A 25,740-nucleotide genomic window follows, 5' to 3' on the forward strand; every position below is an offset into this window, starting at 1 on the left:
CGAATGCGGTCGTCGGCATTACATTCACTGTTGCGCCAGTGTCGATGACTACTTTTAGTGGTTCTCTGTCGGCGATGATCGTGCACGATGGTCTCTTCCGTTGTCGGGATCGATGTGGTTCAGCGGCCGAGATGAGGTGCACCCGGTGTATCCGCTTGTTCCCTCTTTTCCGTCTGTCTTTGTCTCTCCTCTCGGGGGATTCACTGTCATCGCTGTCGTCGCTATCACTTGTGTCCGGGGATCTTTGGGAGTGATCAACAGCTCTGGCCTTTCCTTGCCTGTTAGGCAGGTATGGAGTCTCTCTGGGTGCAAACCTTTTCCGGCGCTCTTGCTCTGGTCGTGGAGTTGGCTCTCTGTCATTTCGGTTCAGCGGGTTTAGACAGACTGCAGTGTAATGATTGAGGCGATTGCATTTACGGCAGGTTGACCCCCATGCGGGACAGGACTCACCTTTGTGCCACGGGCCGCCTTTTGCTGAGGCTTCACCCGAGTGTTCCGGTGTCTGGATATGGCTGCAACGTCTTCCGTTGGTTTCGCTGCTTCGATCACTGCTACCTGGTCTTCCGTCTGCTCGTGAAGGCGTGCCATTTCTAGGATGCGGGATAGGCATACATTCTTCTCTGGGAGGATAGCTCTCCTCAGTTTTTCCGAGGATATGCCGTTGATTATTTGAAGGCGGATGGCGAACTCCTCGTCGGGGAACTCACAGCCGACCGCCATTTTGCGTAGGCGTGCATGGAATTTATCAACCGTCTCGTTTTCCCGCTGCCTGGCCATGCAGAAATGAAAGCGTTCATAGTCTGGGTTGAGGTCTGGTTTGAACATGTTGGTGAGCACCGTCTTTGCAGCGTCGTAGTCGTTTCCGTCTCCGCGGTTTGGGATGGCATTGAACAGGCGTAATGCGGCAGTCCCGATGTTGAGCAAGAGGAAGGTGCGTTTCTTCTTTGGTACTGTGATATCTCTTGCGTCGAGGTGCATTTCAAACTGTTGTAGCCAGATTTCCCAGCGAATGGCTGCCCCAGTGGTGAATGGGTCAAACAGAGGCATGAGCGTGGTGAGTGCTGGGTCGGGGTGATCTGTGGTGATGCTCCTTCTGGTTGACGAGTTAGTGGTGGCCCTCGAGGGGCTTGACTCTCCACTGGACATGTGGTGTTGCTGGGGTGAGGGCACAGCCAAAACGCAGGCTTATTGAGCTACACTCACCAGTGTCGTGATGCAGGTGCCTGGGTGGCGGCCTTGGGTCGCAGTGGTGTCTTCGTTGACCTTGTTGGCTTGGCTGTGCCTCCTGATAATTTAAATGTTCAATAGGAAAAAAAAACATATTTTTTTATTTATTTATTTTTTTGGGAAAAAAAACCTAAATTGTTCTTGGATGAGGAGGGACTTGCTGCAGCCACTTTGTTCCAAGCGCGATGCTCCTAGAACGTTGGGGGGCAGAGAACGAGGCTTTCAAAGTTTCTGTACATCCTGCGTATTGATTTAGAATGTTGGGGGTGTGGAAGTGAGGCTCGGATGCCGCACGTGTTGATACACGGCTCCGCTCTGCTAACGGGCCCTTCTTCTTCCCCTTCGTCGCCAGTGTGATGTCGGGTCCCAGTTGGTGTGCGGGCCCGACCTCGTGGGTAGGCCTGGCTTGGGCCTGGCCTAGTGCGCAGCGCTGGCGCGGCACTCAAGGAAAGACGCGACCACACGTTAGGCTGCATAAACCCGGACTGGCGTTCTAACGCCAGTTCCGGTGATTCCTTTATTTCCGGGTGTCACGTGACCCGGAAGTATCTGGGCACGTGACACCACAGGGACAACCTCCCGGTGGACGTTACAGGATGTCAAGGAGATCCAATTGGGTTGTCATTATAGCTGGGTGCGAAGAGAAATGGGGTACTTCAGACGGGATGACCACTTCAGGTCCAGGGGGTGGTGGAGGGAGATAGTCTTCCTGCGTCGCAGACACCTGTCTGATGCCCGACGAGGACAGGAAACGGGTCGAAGATAGAGGGGGGTGGGGGGATTGGGGGCACAGGACTGTGGCCGAGAGCCAGCCACCCATGTTCTAAAGCTAGTCAGTCTAATCTGTAATTGAGCTGTTCAGCGGCGCCCTCTGAATCTTAATGATAACTGTGCTTGGCTGTACAGCACGGATTTGCCAGGGCCTCGGGCTAGTATGTGGAAAGTGAGTCACATCCTAGCTCGCCAGACACTTAAGGATGGCAGAGGAGTCACCCAGGTGCCCCAAGGCTGCTTGGAGTGGACGTGTTAGTTGCAACACGGCGTGCGCTGCCAATTAAATCCACTGGGCCCTACTGTTCTCCAATGAGTCTTTTGCGATGCTTTCCAAGGGCGCAAAATCCCCACCCATCCGCCCATGCAGAGTTTGTACTATAATGAACACAAGGCACTGCTTTGTCAATTAACTCCATATAAAATACAATGAGGAACATTGTTAATTTACTCAGATGTGAAAACATGGACACGCACCATATTCTGAAGCAGAAAAGTAATGCACTGCATTTGTGGAAACAAAACCACACATGGCACGTGTGCTCAAGCTTACAGGAGAAGTGACAATGAGCAACGTCATGTGCACATCATTCGACCACTGGAATCCCGTCCCCTTTTTGTCTCACTTATGTGTTTTTAAATATTTGGCACAGCTCCATTGGAGTAGCGGGCGCTCCTGCAGTGTGTTGGGTGGTGGTGCAAGGGGAGAGCACCAAGTGTGCGGTGGGGGCTGCCTCAGACTTCATCCTGACTAAAGTTAAGGTGAGGGCTGGGCTGAGGCCTACTTCGGCTGGCGCGTGGGAGAGGGCACTCTGCCTCCGGCTACACTGAGCATATCAGCTAAGAACGAGGAAGCTCTCCCTGCTTGCTGGTTCCTGTCTGCATGGAGCACGGGACTGTTAGAAGGACTTACTGCTCATACAGCGTAAAGGACGACAGGACACGTCTTGTTCTCTTGCCATTTATTCACTAACTCCCCTTCCTTCCACGGGGCTCCTCCTCTTTCTCCTCCAACCTCTCGATCCCTTTGTGTGCCTTCCCTCCTCCCTCGTAACACCTCCCCCTCACATATATCCTGACTTCCATGTTACACTTCTTCAATAAGTCTGCATGGTCTCTTGATGAAGCGCCAGGGTTGACCCGGTGCTAGGTCTTGGTCCCCTACTCCCGCGGGATCAGCACCCGTCTCTTCCGCTTCTCCTCTGGACATCCTCGGCTCTTGTCCAGTGACTTCCTCTGGTTTGAAGGGCTTGAAGAATGAAGCATTCCTGGTGATGAACCTTTGCGCGTTGGCAGCCGTTATCATGGTCCCTTTTATCTCTTGTCACTCTGAGCGGGTTGCTATCATATTGGGCGTCTGTTTTCCTCTGTACGCATTGCTTCAAAAGCACTGCATCTCCCTCTTTGAAGGTATTCAACCTCACTCTCATGGTCTGGTCTGTCCTTTCCTTGGCCGCTGCATCCCATACTCTCAACTCATCTTCCAATACTGCCCGGTCTTCCTGCTCCTTCCAGGTCATGGTGGCCCCTTGGGGTAGGCGTGTCTTGGCTTGGTATGTTCTCATTAGGTCCCCGGGTGGTACTCCGGTCACTGAGTGCGGTGTGCATTGGTAGTGGTGGAGCATGCAGCACAGGGCCTCCTGGATTGGCATGTCCTTGATGGTTGCTTTTTGGATGGTTCTTTTGATGGATGACATAAACGGCTCTGCCATTCCGTTGGCCTGTGGCCACAGCAGCGTTATCCGCTGATAATTGAATCCTAAATGTCTCGTGAATTCTGGAATTTGTGGCTGTTGAAGGAACAAGTTACTTACCTGTAACTGTTGTTCTCCAGCTTGGGTCTGGCATGGATTCACATGCTCATGAATATTCCCAGTCGTCAGGCTGGGAATCCGCGGTAAAAGAAAAAATCAGTTTCAGTTTCATTTCTGGACTGTCTTTCTCCTAATAACCAATCACTGAGCTCTGGGTCCCACTGATCCCAGCCAATGACTGTCCTCCACCTAAGCCCCTCCTCTGGCAGCCATCTTCAGACTTGGTAGCACGTAAAGTGGCAGTAGGACCAAGAGAAGAGCTGCAGAGGGGTAGGCGGGAGGGTCGCATGTGAGTCCATGCCAGATCCATGCTGGAGAACAACAGTTACAGGTAAGTAATTTGTTCCTTCTCCAGCATGGGGTCTGGCATGGATTCACATGCTCATGAATAAATAATACATAGCAGCACACACATACCTCCTCACCAGGCTCACCTTCACAGGTTGCGAAGCACTGCTTGGCCGACTCTGGACTCCTCCCTGGAATCCCTGTCGACGCAGTAGAATCTTGTGAAGGTGTGCGTCCACCTCCATGTAGCAGCCCGGCAGGTGTCCAGCAGAGGCACACCAGACAGGAAGCCATTGTAGCTGCGATCGCTCTGGTAGAGTGGACCCTCATGGACCGGCAATGGTCGGTTTGCCAACCGGTGACGGTGGGTGACACAGCCTGAGAGCCACCTGGAAATGGAAGCTTTGGACAGGGTCTTCCCCTGGTTCACAGGACAAGCTGAGAGGTTTTCCAGAAATTCTTTGTGCGGGCCACACAAAACCTCAGCGCTCTGGCCACATCCAGCAAGTGTAAAGTCCTTTCAGCCGGCGACAAAGGTGTCAGAAAAAACACAGGTAACACCAAGGGCTTGTTTAGATGAAAGTCCGACGACACCTTGGCCATGAAGGAGGAGTGCATCTGCAGAACCACCCTTGTCTCGTGGAAAGTCAAGTAAGGTGGTTTACAGGAGAGGGCCTGGATCGCCCCCATTCGTCCGGCAGAGGTTATGACCTCGAGAAACACTGTTTTCCACAAAAAAAAACTTGAGTGGCGCTGAATGCATAGGCTCGAACGGAGGTCCCATGAGCCTAGTAAGCACCACATTGAGTTCCCACGCTGGGGCCGGAGCCTTCACCAGCGCGAACAAGCCAAATAGTCCCTTGACAAATTCCTTGACCAATCGGTGCGACCACAAAGATTGTCGTCCTGGGGATCTGGTGTAGCGGGAGATAGCCGCCATATGAACCTTGATGAAGCCATGGGCCAGTCCCGATTTGGCCAACAACAGCAAATATGGAAGTACCTGAGGAGCCCTGACCCTCAGAGGGTCAATCTTCTGGGAGCAACCCCAAATAGCAAATCTCTTCCACTTGAGTCGGTAGCATTTCAAAATAGACGATGCTCTTACCTTGGTGAGAACTTCCTTGCAGTCTGCCGGGAGATCGTAACCAGCAAATTCTAGTGCTACAGGAGCCAGGCCTTCAGGTTCAGAAACCCTGGATCGTGGTGAAGAATGGCGCCTCCTTCCCGGGTGAGAAGATCCGCAACCACTGGCAGCTTGACTGGTGGTGCCGTTGACATGCTGAGAAGGTCCGGGTACCAGATCTGCCTCGACCACACCGATGCGACGAGGATCATCCGGCACTGACACTGATTGAGTAGATTGAGGACTCGAAGTAATAACAGCAACAGAGGGAACGCATACAGAAAGAGGCCTTCCCCTGGGAATGAGAATGCATCCCCCATGCTCCCCTACTGGTAAACCTCCGGCACTTGGTATTCGTCGCTGTCGCAAACAAGGCAATCTGGGGATTGCCCCATTTGCGGAACAGATTCTCCACTAGGTCCTGCTGAAGCTCCCACTCATGGCACGAGCGAAGTTCCCTGCTCAGAGAGTCGGCGGCCGTGTTCTTGACTCCTGCTAGATGAAAAAGGATGAGGAATATCCCCTGAGGGACAGCCAAATGCCATAAGTACTGCACTTCTCTGGAGAGCGCTGCGGACCTGCTGCCCCTCTGCTTTCTGATGTAAAACACTGTGGTGGTATTGTCGGTGAAGACCCGCACAACCTTGCCCTTCAGGGATGGCAGGAACAATTTCAGGGCCCAAAACACTGCCCTTAGCTCCAGCACATTGATGTGCAACGTCCTTTCCTCCCGCAGCCACAGGCCTCTGGTGTGAAGACTTCCGGTGTGGGCTCCCCATCCCTCCAGGGAGGCATCCGTCGTTACCGTCTCCTGATGTGGTGGGGTCTGGAAATCCACTCCTCCGATCAGATGAGAGCGCACGCCCCACCATCTTATCGCCCGACGGAACCCCTCGTCGAGAGCGATCTTGTCCTGGAAGCTCCCTGACACTTGAATCCAACGGGCATCGAGGAACTCCTGCAGTGGCCGCATCCATAACCTGCAGAGTCGGATGAGGTAAATGCATGATGACATCATGCCAAGCAGCGACTTGATGGTCCTCTCCATGGTGATCTTCAGAGCGAGCAGCCGTTGTACCTTGCCCAGGATGGCTGCCAATCTCTCCTCCGATGGTAACCCCATGCACAACACCGTGTTGAGCCGGGATCCCAGGAACAGCGTGTCCTGCGATGGAGTCAAGCAGGACTTTGCATTATTAACCGAGAACCCCAGATCCATCAGCAGGCGGACGGTCCTCGCCGTGTGGTCGACGGCGATACTCCTTGAGCTGGCCCGGATGTGGCAATCGTCCAAGTAAGGGCAGACGTGGATCCCTTGCAGTCGCAGATGTGCCACTGGCACCAGGCACTTGGTGAAGACCCTTGGCGCCGACTTCAATCTAAGGGAAGGGCATTGAATTGGTAATGCTTCCCCCTGAACTACGAAGGCCAGAAACTTGCAGTGTCTCTTGTGAATTGGTATGTGGAAGTATGGATCTTCCAGGTCCAACGACGACAGAAAGTCTCCCTTTTCTAGCTGTCTGAGCATGTGCTGAAGAGTGACCATTCAAAACTTCTGGGACTTGATGTACTTGTTCAGTCGTCGGAGGTCGAGAATGGGCCTCCGGTCTTCTTTCTCATGAGGAAGTACCTTGAGTACACTCTGGAGCCCCGGAACCACTTTGGTACAAGCTCTATTGCACCTTTCTTTAGCATGGCACGAACCTCCAGCAGCAGCAGAGGGACGTGGTTTTCCTGACAGGCCACCAGTGGCATCTGGGGACTCTTCCGTTGAAACTCCAGGGTGTATCCGTGGACGAGAGTGTCCAACACCCAACGGTCAGTGGAGATGGTTTTCCATACGCTGATGAATGTTGCCAGCCAGCCTCCCCTTGGGGTCCCTGGCGATGATGACGCCCTCCTCTGAAAGCTTTTGAACAGCCCCTGTTGGTCCCTCGGGCCGAGGAGCGGGAGGGCTTGCGGTACGAAGAGGAACTTCCAGTGTAACCCTTGGACGAACGGGGCGACTAGCCTTCCGAGGATTGAAAGGACGGCCGTCGCTGTTGGCGGACTTGCCTCCCGAGCATCAAAAGGATGGCCGTCGCTGCTATTGCGTGCCCAGGGCACATGCCGTCTCCGTGTCCGCCTTGATGGCCTGTAGAGACTCATGTACAGCCTTCTCGAACAGATTGTCTCCATCAAAGGGCATGTCTAAAACCCTTGTCTGGACGTCCTGTCGAAAGTTGGTGGCCTTGAGCCACGAAGGCAAACGCTGTTGTCCATCTTGCGGAACCCCGCATCAGCGATGTCCATGACAACTGTGATGGCGTGGTCTGATGCCACCTAGCCTTCTTGCAGAATTTCCAACAACTCCGACCTCTTGTCGTCAGGGAGGAAGTCCAGGATGGGGGCAATCTTGAACCACAGCTCCTGGTCATAGCGCGCTACGATAGCGAGGGCATTGGCGGCCTTGATGGTCGTCGCCCAGAGTATATAACCCGGCGCTCCACAGCGCCCGATGTCCTCTTCTTGGCTGCTGCCGAGACCACCGAGTCCAGTGACGGTTGGGCCCGCAAGCACTTGGGCATAGAGTCCTGCACCCTGTACTTCTTCTCAAGGCGATCCCTCTTCGCTGGGGCCATAGAAGGGTTCTTCATGAGAGACAGGCCTTCGTACCAAATGTCATCCAAAGTGGCACTGAAAGGATGGTCTTTCTCTTCACCTCGTGGTGCTGGTACAAGAAGCCCTCCTTCGTCTTCTCCTCTGGAGCAAGCTGGAAGAGCTCCAAAGCTCTGGAGATCATTGTGTCAAACAAGCCTATCTCATCCGATGGGGAGGATCTGGGAGGTGGCGACGGGAGGTCCCCGACCCCACCGTCATTGTCCGTGCCCATCGTTGTTGTTGCTGTGTCAGGGTCCGTCTCATCCCTCGGGGGGGGGTGGCGAGAGGTGGAAAGGAGGCAGTGGGTGCCACTTCCTCTTCTTGGCCAGCGGTTCCCCCGTCTCCAAGGGTTGGACGTACCAGCGCTGCGGGGGGTCCACCGGCGCAATAGGCACCCTCATCTGTATCTCGGAGACCATAGTATGTAGCGTAGAGAGAATGTCCACGAGAGATCTCTAGGAAGCAGCTGAGGAAGAGGTGGCAGCTGAGGCAATGGAATAGGAAGCTTGGGTGCAGGAAGAGAGCCCAGGCCCTCGTAGATCTGTGGCTCTCAGTCGTCTTCCTTGACGGTATCCTCATCATCGTCGCCTTCATGGACGCATTTGTCGGCGCCCTCATTGTAGGGCCTAATCCCGACGTTCTCCTCCTCCTGGATGGTCTGAAGGTAGATGAGCTCCTCCTCCGAGGAGATTTCAGCACCCTGGCAGATGTTTGCGCCCCCCCCCCCCCGGGGAGATGACCGGCATCTTCTTCTCTGGGGTCTTCTCTATGGGCTGGAAAGAAGACTTCCTCCTGGCAGGGAGAGACACTCTTGCCTTCGGGTGGTGCGCCTTAAGGGTCCACATCCGCGGCCTTAGAGAGGGACGCCACAACCACCTCGATGGCAGGCGGGATCTTCGTCAGGTGTACCTGTGCCTTCACGGCCAGAACCGGTCCTTAGTCCTGCTTGGCCTTGGTCATCCCGGACGCCCTGTCCTGCTTGACCTTCTCCTTAGGGGGAGGGTCAGAGCCTCGGCCCTCCTTGACCTTCTCCGGCAGGTTGGTCTTGGACTTCTCCACGCCATCTCTGGGGGCCACCTTGAGTTTGCCCAGATGGTCTGACTTCCTCTTGGACGACGATCCTGAGCGCTGACTGGTGACTGAAGTCGCCGGAGACATCGGATGCACCCTGGCCGCTGAGGAGCCTGCCGCAACAGCGCTCACGGTGGCAGTGGACTTGCGGTGCTTAGCCTTTTGTTGGAGTCCCGTGGGAGGGGCGCCCTCAAAGGACTCACAAGCCTGCTAAGCATTCCCAGATCCGGGAGAGGCATGCTCCTGGGACCACGCACTACAGAGGCTTTGGCCTGTAGCCATTCCTTCAGCCTTCTATGCCGATCCTTCATCGTGCGAGTCAAGAGTTCATGGCAATACGCACAATCTTCCTCCTTGTGCATCGGGTACAGCCAGTAAAGGCATTGGGAATGTTTATCGTCCATTTAAACATTCTGCAGACCGCAGTCGGTACAAAGCTTGAAAAGAGAGGGGGATACCTTCTTCTCGTCCGCCATGATCCACACGGTGTAGGCCTTAAAGAATCTTCTGGAAGCCTCCACAAAGGAACTCGATGAAATTCGCCCTTGAGTGGCACTGAAAATTCCAAAAAATAAACGGCTCCCCATCAATCAGAAGGTAGATCGATGGAGCAGAGGTGCTCAATTGACCAAAAAATAGAGTAAAACTCTTCCAAAAACGGAAAACGCTGAAAAAAGCTTGAGAGCTAAGCACGAGCACTCCCAACGCTTGAAGGTGCGGTAAAAATCTGAAGATGCCTACCAGAGGAGGGGCTTAGGTGGAGGGCAGTCATTGGCTGGGGGCAGTATGACCCAGAGCTCAGTGATTTGTTGTTAGGAGAAAGACAGTTCAGAAATTAAACTGAAACAATTTTTTTTCTTTTACCGAGGATTCCCAGCCTGACGACCGGGAATATTCATGAGCATGTGAATCCATGCCAGACCCCATGCTGGAGAACCGTGGTCCATTGTCTGTCCTAACCATGGTGGGGATGCCTCACTCGCTGAATACTTCGTCTATGATGCCGACGACTTGGGTGAAAGCTGTGGACTGTGCGCATTTGACAATGGGGAATCTGGAAAATTCATCAATGATCACCAAGAGATAGTCCCCTGTTTCGAGTGGCCCGTAGAAGTCCATTGCAACCCCTTTCCACACTTTTTCAGTGATGTCGGTTGTAAAGGGAGTGGCGGGTCGCTCCTGGCAGTGCATTGGCATGGGGGGCAGTTTCTCACCGTCTCTTCAACCATGGCATCCATCAGCAGAAACCATGCTGATTATAGGTTCTTGGTTGCCTCTACCCCAGGTTGTCCTTCGTGTACCAGCCTTTTGCGAAGAGATGACGTGTTGACAATTCGGTATCCTCTCAGCAGTATTCCTTATTCGGACACTGCCAGTTCCATGCAGACCTTTGACATGCAATATAGTTCCTGCTTGTTCACACCCTCACATTGGCATGACAGCCTTTTGTAGTCCCTCCATTTGTTCGCTATAGTGAGGTCTATAGCCCACCTGGTTGACGGGTCGGTCTGTGTTGCTGTGGCTATGTCCTTGATGGTGAGTGCATGCGGTAGGGCCTGCTCCGTGACATAGCATAGATACTCTGCATCGCCCCCGTGGTGGCAAGCTGGATGTTGTCGGGTTCTTTGAAATGTAGTTGCCCGGATTGTTGTCACCTCCCGGTCGGCGGACGATGGTGTAGTCATATTCTTGAAGGCAGATGCCCCACCTTTCGATCCTGGGAGGCATTCTTGGTTTCGGCTTGCCAAAAAAGGACAGGAGGGCCTAGTGGTCTGTCACAGGTGTAAACTACTTCCCCGCTACAAAGTGGTGAAAGTACTTGCACGCCCACACTGCTGTTAGGCTTTATTTTTCTGCCTGCGAGTAGGTGCATTCCCTGTGGGATAGGGAACTGCTTGCGTATGCCACGACGCACCTCGCTGGGCCATCTGGCTTCTCTCATTGTACCAGGATGGCTCCTAGGCCAACTGGACCTGCCTCAACCACTAGCTCTGTGTGCCACCTTGGGTTGTAGTATGCCAGGTGTGTCAGGCTTGTCAGCACCAATTTGATTGTGTTGAACGGCCTATGCCACTTTCCCAACCACCTGAATGACTCATCCTTTCTTAGAAGTTGTTGTAAGGGTTCGGTGGTAATGGCGTACCTCTGCAGATAGCGGGCACAGTATCCTGCCAATCCTAGGAAGGATATGACTTGCCCCACATGGGTAGGTTCTTTAAGTTCGTTGATCACGCAGACCTTTTCGGGTCGGATTGCATTCCTTCCCCAGAGAAAATGTGGCCATAGAACCTTAACCTTTCTCTGCTAATGTTGAAATTGTCATAGTTCAAGGTGAGCCCTGCTGTTCAGGATTTCACACACCTCTACAAGGGCTTTGTCATGTTCTTCCTGAGTGGTGCCATACACTAGGATGTCATCTGAGTAGTTGAATGCCCTTCGGACGGGGAGGAGTAGGTGCCTGATGGTCTCCTGAAATATATCTCTGCAGCGGAAGAGATCCCAAAGTTCAACCACTTGTACCGAAACAGGCCTTCGTGGGACTCAAATGTTGTGATACCTCTGGAGTTGAGGTGCAGCTCGAGCTGATGGTACCCCTGGTTGAGGTCGAGAACTTTGTGGCACAGTTTAGGCTGACAATCATGTCCTCTATTCTGGATACTGGCTTTCTCTCCCTCTCTATGGCGGTATTTGCCACTTTCATGTTGACACAGAGGCGAAGTCTGTTGCCTTCCTTGGGTACCACCACCAGGGTTGATATCCATGGTGTGGGCCCTGTTGCTCGTTCAATAATATCGTTGTCGAGGAGCTGTTGTAATTCTTGTGATACAGCATCTTGTAGGTGGAAGCCCACTCTGCGTGGTTGTTGTGGGATAGGCTTGATTTGACTGTTGATGTGGAGGCTGATTACCGTCCCTTTTAATTTACCCAGTCCTCAAAAAAGCTTGGGGAACATGTCCCTGATTGTTTGCTTGGTGAGCGGGGACCACGCTCGGTGACAGATTGATCCATGGCCATGTTGGCTACCAGTGAACATTACCATGTCTCCTTCATTGAAGTGGATATCAATTAGGCCGAGTGCTTCTGCGGTGCGATAGCTGAGGAGACATTTGATCCTTTTTCCTTTGAAGGAGAATGATTTTTCGAATTAACCAATTGACTGCAGTGGTAGACTGGCTCGCCACTGAAAGATTATTGCTTTGGATGGTGACAGTACTTGGGTATTTGCTGTGAGTCTGAACTCTTGTCCCCCCATGATGATGACGGTCTCCCCGGAATCGATAAGGAATGTGTGCATGATTGTGTCCATCATTACTCGTACCTTGGGTGCCTCACTGCCATCATTCGTCCCCTGGATGAGGTTCACTAATTCGTCTGGGAACTCTGGGTCTATTCCATATGAAAACTCATCCCAGTTGGCGTATTGGTCCTCTGGATAGCCATATGTGTCCCTGTAGTGAGCGTTAGAGCCCTTTTGGTAGCATGCATGCAATGGATAGAATGCACAATAACTCTGACACCAAATAATCAAACCAACTCAGGAAGATAGCTAAGTTTTTTCAGTTTTATTATCAATTGTCTAAAACAGGGAGTTACAATGGAAATCAACGGACGTCGCACAAGCGTTCTCTAAATATTTTATGCAAAATGACACTTTTATAGCAAATATTTGTCATACGTGACCTCAAACTACATAGCAAACTAAGAAAAACCTAAGAGGGGTTGTGGTACACTCAAGTTCAACATCTAAGTATACTTTCTATAAGGGGTTGGGTTGCGATTGGATATGTACTATCAAGTGGACAACTTATGCCCACCTCTAGTGCAAGTCATCTTCATCATTATTAAGTACATGGTACATCATTGGCTCTCAAACTATAGGGCCCTTCCTTATACGGCCCTCTACAATTGGTTGGCATGCTTGTGCCAGTCTGGAACATTTGGCTCACTAACAGCACATAAGCTCATAACCAGGTGCCAGGAGGTGGACATGACTTTACCTCCCCACCCAATTAGCCCAACTACTCTCATCACCCATGCCTTCTGCCATGAAGATTGTCTTTGAACTTGGCCTTGCAGTGTATTCTCGTCTCTGGGAATATAAGGGAGTGTGAGCACACGCTATCATAGTTCAGGAACTGCATGCCCAACTCTATTTTCATCCTTGGCTCACATGACAGGAGACCACAATTCAGCCCATTTTACAGCATTTAATTGTCTTGAATGAATAAAACTTTGCACCCATGGTGTTCTTTCTTTGCACCTTAACAAGGGATGATTCAGCATCTCACGTTCACTGCCTTCAAGGATAGATAACCAGTTTTGGCTGCTTGAACGTTGAGACCAGGCCAGACAGCCCTTCCAGCTTCTTCCATGATCTTGGCTAATTCTTTGCTGTGACACAGCTTTCGGTCCTTCTTCTCCATGGGTTTGAACTTAGTATACTTGTGACACATATGTCCAGTTTCTATACAATGGCGGCTCTGTCTGAAGCCTATTCACTATGTAAGCCAGTTTCTATGATCACTTAGTCTTCTTGCGTTGCTGCATCTGGACAGTTGTTAAACGGCTTACATTTTCTGCAGTGCTCTTCACACGTGCAATCTTCTTTTCGCATAAGGACGTTCACTCGATTCTTTATTTCGTCATATGTTTCTGTAAGTTCCATACATCTTCTTCAGTCTTTCTTCTCAGCGCATCATGCTCATTTCTTGTGATGTCACCAGCTCCTTTTCTGCTCTTTTCATATTCCTTCAGGGATTTCCTCCATGAGATTGTCTTCTCTTCGGGAATACATTTGAAACGGCTTTCACAATGCGTACCCTTTCTCGAATATTTGCTGCAGAATGTTCACTACTGCTAGTGTCAGGTATGGCACGATTTCAGGCTCGCAGCATATAGGTAGTAACAGGGCGGAACTTCCTGCAGGGGCATGTGGCTGCTCCTCTTCAGTAGTATTTAGGTTGAGATAGTGCTTAGTTCACAGGGGCTTCACTGTATTCCACGCCCTGTTCCATTGATCTAATCATCCTCCTCAGTTGTTGTGGGTAGGATTGGGCCTGTCTTCACTGTGGGAACTGTTGTGCTGATCTATATGGCAATCTCCAGTTAGATTGTGTCATCTGTGGCTTGTGTGTTGGTGGGAACACCCTCCCTTCACTGCATACTGTCTGGAAGTGTCCTTCTCTCCCACACTTGGAGCACCTCTGGGTCATTGCTAGGCATGGTCCTGAGTGTAGGAAGAGCTGACCATACCGGTAGCACAGTCTCTGGGGTTGAGGCCCTGGTCTCGGCTGTATGTATCCGTCTCTCTGCAGTCCTCTTGGTGGTGTCTGATTCCGAGTGTGGTTGATCTCGTTCAGACATGTTCTACTTCAACCACTGCACTTGTTCATAGTGACCCGCCCACCTCTGCTTTCACAAATGACTTGATAGACATTGCCTCTCCGATCAAGGCAGGCATAAGCAGTGAAACTCACTGCTTGAGTGCCAACATAGATGTTTCCATGACTCATATTCTGTCCCCAATAGCCAACCCTGTTCTTACTCCGAATCATCAGTGAATTGCAAACCACAATTCAGTGCTGTCCCAATCTCCAATCATGTTCGGTACAGAGTCACATAACTCTTCTGCTCTGTCTATCTCATTTTCACAAACTCCTTCGCGAAAACAGTCTAATTCTCAAGACTTATGCTCTCCTACGCTTCCACCTCCCTCTGCTAATCCTAATCCTTTGCTTCAGTCTACTCTAATGGCCATTAACTTGGCTTTATCGTCTTTAACAAAGTTATACGAGGTAATGGATTCTAAACTTAACTCCCAAACAATTCTCCTCGAAAAATTGGTTTGGGCCAAATATAAGGGAGTGTGAGCACACGCTATCATAGTTCAGGAACTGCATGCCCAACTCTATTTTCATCCTTGGCTCACATGACAGGAGACCACAATTCAGCCCATTTTACAGCATTTAATTGTCTTGAATGAATAAAACTTTGCACCCATGGTGTTCTTTCTTTGCACCTTAACAAGGGATGATTCAGCATCTCACGTTCACTGCCTTCAAGGATAGATAACCAGTTTTGGCTGCTTGAACGTTGAGACCAGGCCAGACAGCCCTTCCAGCTTCTTCCATGATCTTGGCTAATTCTTTGCTGTGACACAGCTTTCGGTCCTTCTTCTCCATGGGTTTGAACTTAGTATACTTGTGACACAGATGTCCAGTTTCTATACAATGGCGGCTCTGTCTGAAGCCTATTCACTATGTAAGCCAGTTTCTATGATCACTTAGTCTTCTTGCGTTGCTGCATCTGGACAGTTGTTAAACGGCTTACATTTTCTGCAGTGCTCTTCACACGTGCAATCTTCTTTTCGCATAAGGACGTTCACTCGATTCTTTATTTCGTCATAAGTTTCTGTAAGGTCCATACATCTTCTTCAGTCTTTCTTCTCAGCGCATCATGCTCATTTCTTGTGATGTCACCAGCTCCTTTTCTTGCTCTTTTCATATTCCTTCAGGGATTTCCTCCATGAGATTGTCTTCTCTTCGGGAATACATTTGAAACGGCTTTCACAATGCGTACCTTTTCTCGAATATTTGCTGCAGAATGGTCACTACTGCTAGTGTCAGGTATGGCACGATTTCAGGCTCGCAGCATATAGGTAGTAACGGGGCGGAACTTCCTGCAGGGGCATGTGGCTGCTCCTCTTCAGTAGTATTTAGGTTGAGATAGTGCTTAGTTCACAGGGGCTTCACTGTATTCCACGCCCTGTTCCATTGATCTTATCATCCTCCTCAGTTGTTTTGGGTAGGATTGGGCCTGTCTTCACTGTGGGAACTGTTGTGCTGATCTATATTGCAATCTCCAGTTAGATTGTGTCATCTGTGGCTTGTGTGTTGGTGGGAACAGCCTCCCTTCACTGCATACTGTCTGGAAGTGCCCTTCTCTCCCACACCTGGAGCACCTCTGGGTCATTGCTGGGCATGGTCCTGAGTGTAGGAAGAGCTGACCATACCGGTAGCACAGTCTCTGGGGTTGAGGCCCTGGTCTCGGCTGTATGTATCCGTCTCTCTGCAGTCCTCTTGGTGGTGTCTGATTCCGAGTGCGGTTGATCTCGTTCAGACATGTTCTACTTCAACCACTGCACTTGTTCATAGTGACCCGCCCACCTCTGCTTTCACAAATGACTTGATAGACATTGCCTCTCCGATCAAGGCAGGCATAAGCAGTGAAACTCACTGCTTGAGTGCCAACATAGATGTTTCCATGACTCATATTCTGTCCCCAATAGCCAACCCTGTTCTTACTCCGAATCATCAGTGAATTGCAAACCACAATTCAGTGCTGTCCCAATCTCCAATCATGTTCGGTACAGTGTCACATAACTCTTCTGCTCTGTCTATCTCACTTTCACAAACTCCTTCGCGAAAACAGTCTAATTCTCAAGACTTATGCTCTCCTACGCTTCCACCTCCCTCTGCTAATCCTAATCCTTTGCTTCAGTCTACTCTAATGGCCATTAACTTGGCTTTATCGTCTTTAACAAAGTTATACGAGGTAATGGATTCTAAACTTAACTCCCAAACAATTCTCCTCGAAAAAATTGGTTTGGGCCAAATTAGTCAGTCTCATTGCCTTATGAACATCAAGGATATACTCACAACCCAAAGCTTTGAGCATGAAAGAGCTCCTGTAACCTCTTGCCTAACCATTCTGTACTATTCCTACCAAATGTGTCTTCTACTATTGACACCTGAAAAATCCTTCCAGCTCCAGCAAAAATAGTAGTGTCTAAAACACAAAATAAGAAGGATATTCAATCTCCCTGGCTGAAAAATGGAGCTCAGGCCACTTCTAAAGCTGTCATCACTGATGTACAAACTGCACCCAAACTCAAAGAAGAACACCGTCCAAAGGCAATTAGAAAAGGTGTCTTTATTACTATGTTTTCAAAACCTATAAGAAACCTTAGTTGCAAACAAACTCATTACGATCAGGGAAAGAAATCTAAGAACATATAATCAGTTTCACTACACACGCACACTGCTTCGAAACGCTTCCTAAGGAGCCTATCTAAACCAAAAAGCCGTCTTACAAAAGCTACCACAGCAATTTCGAAGAAGTATACAGATATTGCTAGATAAAAATAAATTAAGAACAATCTGCATGATAAAAATAACCAGAGTAACCAAGAACCCTTGGATGACTTGATTGATTAAATCAAAAATCAGAAATCGAAGCATTTGGAACCCGCGATTGCTCCCTGTAGCAAATCAGGCGACAAACAACCAAGAATTGTTAACTTGAGCCCTTCTCTCAACCAGTTCTGTACCTTAGAACAAAGAAGAACTGAAATTGAAAAATCTCTTCATCAATACTTCCAAAATGCAATTCCAGTTAGAAAAGCAACCAGCATCCAACAATCAACTACGAACCCTTCGCTTAAGCTCACGGTGCCTCAAACTCGCTCAAGCGAACACTTGAATAAAAACAAGTCTGACACAATTACCAACTGGCTCTATCAAAACAGATCACGAACATAAAGGCAACAGCTTCTTTCATACTTTAATGATCAAATGCAGACCTAAGTCATTCTCCACCTACGACCTTAACAGGACATGCATCCTGAACTTTTTCAGTGATGTTGATATTCTGGAAGATCTGACGTCTTCTGATATAAAACAGGTCGAATTTGTTCATGAGTCTAATCTTAATACTGCGAGATTGTGGATCAAGTCTGGAATTGTCCTGAACACAATATGGCAAGCCAGACAATCTCTTTTTGATCTCAGGTTCATTCTTTTGTATGAGCCCATCGAATTAAAGGAACTTGGGACTAAAAGGCGTAATGATTTTGAACCATCAGAAGTCGGCTTGGCTGTCTTCCCGAAGTTTAAAATAACATGCACTCCAAAACCTGCATATGAAAGAGCTGAAGTTCATATCTCGTCTTCCACTCTTCATAAGCAACAGTGACTTACAACTGACCCTTAGCAATTGGAGAATCAATCATCACAATGCTTTAAGCTATGTTAGTTGGAACACGCAAGGTCACAGCCATATAATAAATTCAAATATCGTTTCTCTACAAAACTATGATATAATTGCACTGCAGGAGACCTGGCTGGTCGAAACTCCAGTTTGGGACAATTATTACATCCTAGTGATCCCTGCTATACAGAAAAATAAGGGTAGACCCATGGCTGGGCTTCTCATAGCTGCAAAACTATCATTGGGCTGTAAACTAGAGAGTTGGACAGCTCCAAATAGATTGATGCTCTTGGCAAAGATTCTTGGTGGACCTAGGGTGATTGCCTTCTTAGACATCTATTGGAATCATCATGGCATTACAGTCGAAAGGTTTTTCCAAGACTTTGAGTTCTTGCTTCATCTAGTTGCTGCTGATCCAACAGTGACAGCAACCTTTGTAGTTGGTGACTTAAATCGACATTGTATGCCCGAAGACTGCAAAGGCAACGCTGTACTGTCATGCAGTTGGGTCTCTTTGATGGTGAACAGACCATTTTTGAGACTCAACGGAGCAATAGAGGGTGACATCCCTCCAAATCCCATGTGGCGAAGACTAGATCAACATGGCATAATAGACTATATATACACTGATAGAACTATGTTTGCTACAATTGATAGTTTCATCGTTAAAAAACAAAACATCAGTGACCATGACTCCCCTATGTTGATTGCAAATCTAACACCAATCTAATAGCCACTGGTGGTCGGATTCGTCTCTGTTGGTTCCCTGATTTATTAGATCAGCTTCATGATTGTTTATGCTCTGAATCATTGAAATCATCATTTACAGACCACGTGGATGGGCTCTATGTTGCTGCATTGCAGCCGTTTCAATTAGACCCCTTAAAATCCCACAAACCGGCTTTCAGACACAAGCATACATTTGACCCGGCAGTTAAGTTTGAGAAAAGTCTTCTTCGTAAATCCATCAGATTAATCAAAGATCTCCCAACCAGTGAACGAAATGCTGGAACACGTATTTTAAAAACAAAATATAAGAATTGGGTGTAGTCAAGGAAGGCTCTTATCTATCAGCATGATAGTGAGCAGATGCTCCGAACTATTGCGTCAAAGAATTTGGGAGCAGTGCGGCAATTACTAAACTTTGCAACCCATAACTCCCAGGGATTATTGCAAATTAATGCTGTACCTGAACAAAGTTGGATAGACCATTTTTTGAACCTTTATGCTCTTTGCGACTGTGACACACCTGTTCCAAGCATCTCTTTCTCTGATGCGAGACTCTCTTTAGACTTCGATTTACAAGACATCATATTTTATATATAGACACTAAGCACTTTGTGAGCTCAGGGGCCCAACTTTTTAATCAATATCACTCTAAAAGCTAATCCTGAACTCTGGGCAAGAATTGTGTATCAGAGTTTTGCAGAAGTCATAAAATCTTGTACCATCCCGCTATCGTAGCGAAAATCCACAATAGCACCAATTTTCAAAAAGGGAAACCGCCAGTGGCCTCATAATTATTGGCCAATAGTCCTATTGGATGTGCCTGGCAAACGTTTTGCGAGGCTCATCCTTAGAGACCTCAATAAATGGATTATAGAAAATAATTTACATGACCCCCCCAAATGGGGTTCATGCCTGGTCTTGCTACTGCTATAAATCTTACTGTGATAACTGCTATAAAAATGCAAATTGAATCTACTAAACAACCAGTGTACATGGCATTTGTAGATTTTAAAGCAGCCCTCGACTCTATTTCCAAAAACATGTTGATGGCGAAAATGAAAAAAGCAGGTTGCCCACCTACCTTATTGTCCCTTATGCACCAACTCCATTCGCAAACATCCATTCAGGTTAGACTCTCGCTTCGGTGGAAAACTATCACCTCCCATACAGTTACAGAGCAAGGTCTAAAACAGGGTTGTGGGGGCGTGGCTAGCGCGCATGGCATGAGGAGGTTGCTCTGCTGAGCTCCCATCCGAGATCTTAATTTGATCCTTTACTTGCAGTGTAAAATCGAATTGTCAGCAACTAAATGCAGCATCAGGTGGGAGAACCTCTTCCCCACCACCCGGAGTGCCTTTGGAGGTGAATTGGAATTGGCTTCCTATCGAAACGGCAGTTCTATGAGACCCCCTGCGTCTCACAAGATGGCGCCGCCGGAGCCCCGAGAACGCTGAGAGATGGACTGGCTTGTCTGCACTCGCCGGGCCTTGGAGGATGGGGTGCTGAGCGGTGTTTCCCAAGTACGCTCATACTGGGATACGATTTGAATTCAGCCCCATACCTCGGCCCCTGCGGCTCCTCGACTTGATCCGCGCTGCCCTGCATCCCGGCCCCCTTGATACCTGCTCTGTGGTGCGACACGGGAATCCACCTGCGACTGCCCTACCTTGGTGGGAGCCACTGCAGGATACGCGGAACTCCGCTTGAGCCTGCACCAAGTGGGCAAAAGGACCTGGCGCCGGCCCGCAAGCCGGAGGGTGTCTTCATGCACCAGGTCGCATACTGGGAACTCAGAGCCAACCGGAACACCGAACAGCAGGACGCCAGAAGCCGGAGCTTGCACTGAGGTACGTGGGCCCTTGCTACATCTCCCGACCCTTGATGGTGCGGCCCATCTTGACTGCTTGCACCATTTCTCCAGGTTGCCCCAAGACTGCTCTTGAATCCTGGCGGGCAGACCTCTTTCGCTCAGCGAGCTGAGCCCCAGTTTCACTGGACCCCAAGGGCATTCAAATATTTAACCGCCAGCAGCGCTGGGACTACTCATACAGACACAACCTATGCAGGACTCCTGAACCTGCTAACACTCCAGAGAATCATCTTGCACCCCGGGCTCCGGTGTTCACCCCCATGGATGGCTACCTACCTCCCCCCCTGATTCAGTGACTTGCATGGTGGATTGCATAGGGAGTGGCCCTTCGTCTCCGGTGACCAGTGAGCCTCTATCCCCGAACTGAGGGCTCAATCTGTTGCCACAAGTGGCAAGGTGAAGACGCCTGGGGAGTTGGGGCAGTTGGCTGCACCCTGATCCAGCTGGGCTACCACTAATACATTGGCACACCCCGCCCAACTGTCGGCAAGCCACCTTGGCCACCGGGGTGCGTCCATGATGCCTGCACTGCCTAAATCCACCGCTTTGGACCATCCAATGGACTCAATTGCATCTGCGACCACTGAGCATCACCTCATAAGTGCCCAAACATCCTGCTCACACTTCTACCAAAGCACTGGGGCACACAGTAGGCATAGCCGGTATCAAGTTGGACGGCCACGGACTTCCACGTGATCGGGGGCCTGCTTCACAACCCCGCACCGCAGGAATCCCCCACCCCCGATGACAATCCTAAGGACGCACAAGTACTACAGGCCATCGCAGCGCTCAGATCGTTTATTGACACCAAAATAGACGAGGTCAAATCAGACATGCAATTAATGCGCCAGGATGCCCGCAATTTGACCGAGAGAGTGACCACGGTGGAAGCAGGCCTGCAAGAAACTGCCGAGACCCCCTCGGATCTGAAAGCTAGGGTCCAAGAGTTGGAAATTAAGATGGCATGACTCGAGGCGCGATCAGAAGATGCGGAGGGGCGAGCCTGCTGCAACAATATACGCATACTAGGAATTCCGGAAGATATGGAAGGATCTAACCGACTGAATTTGTGGAGACCATGTTACAGCAAGACATTGGGGCCGAAAAACTCTCTCAGGGATTCTCAGTGGAGAGGGCTCATAGATCTCTGCAAAAAAGGCCCCCACCAGGATCATACCCACGCCCAATGATTGCAAAAATCCTGAACATTCGAGACAGAGAAACAATACTCTCGAGGAAAGGATGAGAGATTAAACAAAATGATTCCAAGATCGTCATGTACCCAGATTACACCCCTACAGTGCAGCGTGCAAGGTATTAATTCGCACCAGTGAAGGCTAGACTTCAGAAACTCAACCTTAAGTATATGCTACTATATCCATTACGCTTCAAGGTGCTCTATAAGGGAAAGGTGATATTCCTGGAAACCCCAGCTGCGGCCAATATGTGGCTGGAGCACAACAACCTGGCTGGAGACGAGGAGACCATTACATGAGCTGAAGAGAGATGTGGGGACTGGGGGCTCCACATGAACTAGCGGCTGCAGAGCATGGCCGCAAGATGCAGAACTATTATGACCACCCACCACTGCAATGCCATTACAGGTACTGTGGATGGGAGTACACGGAACCACACATGCAATCTGCTACAACACACCCTATCGGAACTTGTGCGGGCCTGTTGCCGGCACACCACCCATTTCAAATGACCCGGACAGGCCTAAATGGCGCGGGAGCTCCCGAGCGTTGCCTTTTTGAAGCAACTGCTGGGGGCAGTTCTATGTTGTTATGGTTTGTTCTCTCATTCACTGTAATGAATGTTAAAATAGTTAAAAGGTCTCCAAATGATGATGTAATGGTTTGGAGGAGGCCGGGGGGGGAGGGATAGGGATGGGCAGGCCAGAACCAGGCGTCTGGGACGCAGGACACCCTTACTCCTTGACCACCACGAGAGGCGTGGATGGCAGAGGGAAAGAAACCCTAGAACTCTCCCCCGAATCACTATGGCATCATGCATTAATGTATTAACTTGGAACATGCAGGGATTGGGCACTTATCTTCGCAGAAATATTATTAACTCTTACCTGCAGAGGAAGAAGATTGGAATAGCCCTATTACAAGAAACTCACTTAACAAGTTTGTTTTTCTTTAACAAGGCGGTGATGGGCTGGACTATTCGAGAGAATTCGGGGATAAACCTGCGGTAAAAGTTAGCGAAGCCTAACATGCTTTGAACACCTTTTACGGAGGATGGCGATGGCCATTTGAGAATTGCATCGACCTTCTTTGAATCCATACGCACTCCACTAGGTGATAATATGAATCCCAAGCATTCAACTTCAGTCACGTTGAAAACACATTTTTCCAACTTAGCGAAAAGTTTGTGTTGACGCAATCTCTCGAGGACCATTTTCACGTGTTTCCGATGTTCAGTTTCCGATGAAGAATAAAAGAGGATGTCGTCAATGTAAACAACAACACACTCATCTATGAGCTCTCTGAGGACATTGTTCATAAAATATTGAAAGGCGGCCGGGGCATTGCAAAGTCCGAAGGGCATGACCTGATATTCAAATAGCCCATACTTGGTGCGGAAGGCAGTCTTCCATTCATCGCCCTCTTTTACTCGTACCAAGTGGTAGGCTCCTCTAAGATCCAGCTTTGTATATATGCATGCTTTTCTGACTTGGTCCAGGAGTTCAGGGATCAAAGGTAACGGATATCTATTATTAACGGTGATCTGGTTCAGGGCGCGATAATCTATACAAGTTCTAAGGTCCCCTTCTTTTTTTGGAACGAAGAACAAAGCTGAGGAAGCAGGGGACTTGGAAGGACGAATAAACCCATTCGCTAGGTATTGACCCAGGTATTGTCGGAGGTGAAGATTCTCAGGCTCGGTGAGGGCATAAATTCTACTACAAGGAGGAGTCTACTCCTTTGGTAGGAGTTGGTGGTTTGGAAAATACTTGAGCATCAAACTTGGAACGATCGGCCTTCCTGTTCTGCAGTCTGTGGTCAATTTGAACGACTAAGTCAATATAGTCCGAACAGTCTTGCGGGGGATTCACTACTTGGGCTAACACATCTTTGAGCTCTCCACGTAGACCTCTATAAAACAGCGTAATCCTTTTGTCCTCAGGCCATCGAGTTTCCACTATCAGTCTGTTTAAAGACGCAATATAAGCCAAAAGGTCTTGATTACCCTGTCGCAATGAAAGGAGCTCATTGTCCAAGGCCTGCCCCTGTGAATATCTTGCAAACAGTTTTTTCATACTGAGCTGAAAAGCTTGAAAATCATGGAGGACCAGATCATCTTGATTAACTAGAGGGATCGACCAGTCTGCCGCATTGCCACTAAGGTACGAAAGCACGAAAGCTACCTTAGCTTGATCAGTTGGAAAGGCTGCTGGCCGGCATAAGAAGTGCAACCGGCACTGATTAATAAATACTGCAAACCTCTTTGGGTCACCAGAAAATCGTTCGGGCGGAGCCAGAGGTACATTCCCAGGTTGGTTGATCTGCACTGGGTTCGTAGAGGGTGTTGAAGGAAGATTTGCCCCTGATGCGGGTAACGGAGTTTGTCCGGCTTGTGACTGTAGCAATCGTCTAGCGAGATCGTCTGTTCGCTCCTTGGAAATAATCAGTTCCCTTCTTAGAGCATTCGTTTCCTGACGGGCTGCAGGCACTTCTGCTCTTAGTTCCCCAAGTAACTGGGCTAGCTGGTCGGTATCCGAGGTTTCCATAGCGCCTGGGTGGGAGTTTTGCGGTAGGCTTTGCGTTCTGTAACGCTCGCCTGATTCCCGCAGAGGCGCCGGTCTTGACTGGGTGAATGCCGTATCTTCAAAGGTGATGTGTAACACACGGTTGGCTCTTTGGGCTGGACCTCTGTGCACTGTATGTCTGACTCGAAGAGTAAGATGTCTGCAGATAGAAAATATGGGATTAATGAACTGGGGTTATCGGGTGCCTCTCTCCTCTTCCCTTTCTCTTCTCCTGTAGAACCCCAAAGGTTAACGCCCTCACCTTAGGTAAGTGAACGCCGAGCTCTCCATCTGCCTCGGGGCAGGGTGCCGTAACCAGTTTCTTCACTGGATAAGGGTGCAGGCCTCTTGACCTCAGAGGACTGCTGTCCGTCGTTAACTGCACGAACGGTAGGTTCTGGGCACTTCAAATGTCTTAAAAGTCTTTTGTAATGATATCTCTTGTTTTGCAGGGTTCCGGCGATGGCGGATGGTGGGCTGATGAGAGTTGAGGATCGAACCCGCGTGAGGAATAGAAGCGCCTGGAAGCACGTAAGTAAGCGCTTGTAGCCTGCTTCACGATGCGCACTAAATGTCCCTTTTATCTTGCAGGTACAAGTTCGGAGCTTTAGAGAAGCTGAAGGGTGCTGGAATACACACTGGATTCGGCGTGGGAAGGAGTAATGGCACGTGAGTAATAAAGTTGCCCAATGTCTTTAAACGCACCTTCTTTTGTCTTTCAGATGCGGGATGCAGCGCCGAAGGCCTCCGGAGCGTGCGAAGAGCTGGTAAGCTTTTGTCTTTCAGATGCCGGAATGCAGTGCGAAGACCTCCGGAGCATGCGAAGAGTAGGTAAGCCTTTGTCTTTCAGATGCCGGAATGCAGCGCGAGGCGTTGGTGACAGCCGATGGACCAGGTAAGAGATGCGCTGCCACCGAAGACCGTAGTGCTAACCTGTTCTTTCTTTGTCTTTACAGGTGCTGCTGAAGACTGGATTCCAGGATGGTAAGCCTTTGTTCCCTTAGGCCCAGGATCAGAAGCAGAAGACACGATGAGCGTTCTGCTGCAGAGAATGCAGAATAACGCAAAGCAAGATTCATCCATCGGGTGTGGTTTAAATAGCCTCCTGTAGTGCTTAGGTGTCTCCTTCCACAGCCACGCCTAGGTAAGAAAAGAGTTCCTGCTTTCCAGAAGAGTTCCAGTGTTCTGAACCTAGGGAGTGGCTCCTGCCCCACCCAACAGGAAAAGTAGTCCCAAACAGAAGAGGATCTGGGGTTCAACTGGCAGGTAAGTAAGCAGCATGGTCTGCTGCAGGTAAGTCCACCCAAGCATTATGAGCCCGGCGCTTCCAGCGCTGGGACTGGGCATCTTTATGAGCCTGGTGCCACTGGCGCCAGGACAGGGTCCAAAAGGTCCCAATTGGGACTGGCTGGCATTCGGAACCGGGGTTATGGGTCTGCTTCCAAGGGAGTCGGGC

This window comes from Ambystoma mexicanum, chromosome 6p, assembly GCF_040938575.1.
Source record: "Ambystoma mexicanum isolate Mex_15411 chromosome 6p, UKY_AmexF1_1, whole genome shotgun sequence".
NCBI lineage: Eukaryota > Metazoa > Chordata > Amphibia > Caudata > Ambystomatidae > Ambystoma > Ambystoma mexicanum.